Source organism: Zingiber officinale, chromosome 6A, assembly GCF_018446385.1.
Source record: "Zingiber officinale cultivar Zhangliang chromosome 6A, Zo_v1.1, whole genome shotgun sequence".
In the NCBI taxonomy this organism is placed as follows: domain Eukaryota; kingdom Viridiplantae; phylum Streptophyta; class Magnoliopsida; order Zingiberales; family Zingiberaceae; genus Zingiber; species Zingiber officinale.
Genome location: NC_055997.1, coordinates 115,217,490 through 115,220,910, shown reverse-complemented (window position 1 = coordinate 115,220,910; position 3,421 = coordinate 115,217,490). Strand labels below are relative to the sequence as shown.

Sequence of the window (3,421 nt, the reverse complement as noted above, 5' to 3'; positions counted from 1 at the left end):
CTCTCCAAGGATCCATGACTCATCTACCTATTACCTGGCGAAAGAAAACCAATTTGCGAGGTGGTGAGTATTGAAACTCAGCGGGTAAGGAAAGATAGTGCATGAGTATAATAAACAAATAGAGAATGAGCCAAGAGTATACAGTCTCAAAAGAGGAATAGCAGATACTAAAACAGAATCATAATAAATGCTCATACCTGAAACCATATCCTAGGCTAGTAAGAGAAGGTCAGAAGTAGTACTAATCTACTACGGTACTGCTCATAACTACAGAGGAAATATGTAAGGTATATACAGACTTCAAATAAGTAAACCAAGGACTAAACACCTACAACGAGGGTACATCTCAACATAAGAAAGCATAGGAGCATAAGTGAGGAACAACAGTAAGTAAGCAATAACAGCATATATATAAACAGCAGCAGCCAAAGCAAGTATAATAAACAACAGCGTATGCATGGATGGTCACTCCTGCCCACCTCTATACACCATGACCCATGTATGGTTGAGAGGTCGGGTTAGTGACAGACTGCACACCACTCCAGTTACCACTCTCACGAGTGGCCGAGGGGACAGTTGCATAGTAGCTAACTAGCTACATCTACGACGGGGGGTCCCTGTTGCTCGTAACTCCAGCTACCACTACCCATGAGTGGCCGAGTGCGGCATGACAGGACAAGCGACATCAACTCTAGCTACCACTCTCTCGAGTGGCCAAGGGTGCGGCCCTGGTCAACGACTCTCTCGACCGCAAGGGAGACTTGGTCATTGACATGCATGCCATGACATGGTGCGCCAAATGCAACAATCATCATACAAATATAAGCAAAAATTAGGTATGCTACATGAAACCAGCATGCTCAATATGATACATAATAAACAACAGTCAAAGCATACAAACATGGTATCTAGTATCTGCTATTGATCATGGACAACAACAAGAGACTGTATAGATATGGAAACGAATTTCTTAAAGATCGCATGGAAGTATCAAGCACAGGAAAATAAGAGTGGAGTCAAGGTAAAAATAATTTCTTATCCAAAATAGTTTATGCGCCAAAGTCAAAGTACTAAAAGAAACACAGCAAGAAGTACCTGCCTTTACTTGTCGATCGTGCTAGGCTGTCTCCACTTCGGAACACTTGGCTCGTAGCAGTGTCCTGCAACAAATCATATGATTACAACCAAAACCCCTCATACCTCAACTTGTTACCTAAACCCAATTTAATCAGAAAACCCTAATTGAACCAAGCCATTATATCATCTGCAACACGCCATGAATCAACCCTACATAATTCATGCAAATAACCACTCACGACTAATCGTGTAACATAACTAATCAACTAACATGGATAATGAATTAATCAAGTAAATATCCAAATAAGTCCTCCATAAATCTACAAATCTATCCAATGAAACAAAGCAAAGCATTGATTCCATTTGATATCAATTCATTTCTACCCATTCATGTCTAGAACTTCATTGCAAACTTGAAGAAATAACAACAACATGTGAAGTCGATTCAAAACCTCTTCTTAGGATTTCAACACAAGGCAAAACAGAATTCACTTCCTGAAGTTTCAATCACCAAACCCTATTCAAAAATTGCAAAATCGACAGGGAGAAGCAAAAACATCCTAATCAAGACTTAATCCCCAACAACCAATCCAAAACTATAAGGGAGGTAAGAATGCAATATCATCAAATCCTGCAGAAGCCTTCACGTTCTAAATCTGGAAGCCTAAACTATCAAGAAGAAGGACAAAACACAAAACTATCCTTAACGTCCCAAAAACTCTTGCAGAAATTCATCAACATCACCAACCGAAGCAAGAATATCCTAGAAAGAAATCGAATCACCTCACGTTCAACCAATCAACATCACAATGTGTAAAATACCGGAAAAATGGCGAATAATGATAAGGGAATTTTCCGGAATTTTTTGGAAATTTTTTGGGAATTTTTCAGAGCTCGTATGGACGAGTTAACAGGGATAAAAACGGGGTCCGAAAAAGCTTGTTTAGGCTACGCATTTATGTGAGGAAAAGTTTATTTTCTTTTCCTTTTCTAATTCTTTTTCTTTTATTCTTTTTCTGATTTCTTTTTCGTTTTTCATCTCCTTGCGTTTTCTTCTCTCCCGAGTTTCCCCGACGTCATGCCCTAACTGCTCTTCCTCAAACCGACGCCGTCGCCGCCAAGGTCCCTCCTCATCCCCGAGTACAAGCCCCGATCCTCTTCTCTTCTCCCTCGTGCGCACGCCCGCACCCTCTGCTGCCAGCGACGAGATCCGATGCGACGCCGCGCGCCCCTCTTCCTCCCTGCCGACGCTGTGATTTTCCCGATGCCACTCCTCTTCCTCTCCTCTCTACACCGAGCCACCGGCCATCTTCTCTTCAGCCTTTCTTCTTCGCTGAGCACTGCACCGCCGACGCAGATCTTGTTTTCTTCCACGGCTGTCCACCGAATTTAGGAGAGGAGACCTAGTTCAGATTTGTCTCCACCGGATCGCCAGCGACGCCATATCCTCACAGCGACGCCCCATCCTCACTGCCGGCCTCCCCTGTGCTCTAGCGCCGACACTGATTTCCTTCTTCTGGTGCGATTTGGGAGCACAACAGTCGTGCCCTAGCGCCTGTGCCGTAGCCGCTTAGCACCGCCCGACACCTCACGGCACAGCCGAGCCCTCTCCCGATCTCCCATACTTTGTGCCCTAGCAGTGGTTGAAGTGGTAAGGGAGATTATTTTACTGCTGGATTTCAGTTGTGATTGTGCATCTCATCTCAGTATTGTGATGATTGGGTGTGGGATTGCTAATTTAGAGTTTATGGTTTGGTTGGGCAGTAATTTCTCTTAGTGTTGACCACTGTTATCGACAGGAGGATGTTTCGGTCGCGAGGCAACTGTAGAGTCCTCAGATTTGGGAGGGACAGTGATTTCATCTACGCTGGCAGAGAGTTATACCAGCTATACCTCATTGGTGGAGCCATCAATTCTGGTGAGTGGTTAGCATTGATAAATGTGTAGTCTAATCTAATGGATTATAGACTTAGTTTATGTGTTCTTGGATTAAATTGATGTGAAGGATTTGAGTTGGATGCGATCTCTTGGACTTATTGAGGACGGTTGATACGACATGCGTATGAAGGCGGGTACCTCTTGACTTATCTTTTATGATATTGTCATTGGATATGCATAGTATTTTATAACTACATGCAATGAACATGTTTGCCTTTGGTATGTCACTGTTTGATATCCATAGCATGTTAGGTTTGTCACCTGTGATGTATCCGTGCTTATATCTCGTGATTTGTTGCCATGATTATCTTGTTACCATGAGTATCTTAGTTTCTAGAGTGACATACCATGCTTACTGAGGTTAGGACTAGGATTTGGATTGTTGTTTCTGGCCTGTGTATCTAGA

General features: G+C 43.0%; 1 long non-coding RNA gene across 1 annotated transcript; it reads left to right on the top strand.

The window, feature by feature from the left end:
• Positions 1–2,669: 2,669 nt before the first annotated feature.
• LOC121994331 lies at positions 2,670–3,143 on the top strand. Its single transcript, XR_006115682.1, has 3 exons — positions 2,670–2,728; positions 2,877–2,995; positions 3,083–3,143. It is a non-coding gene; the product is annotated as an uncharacterized LOC121994331 (long non-coding RNA).
• Positions 3,144–3,421: the final 278 nt, after the last annotated feature.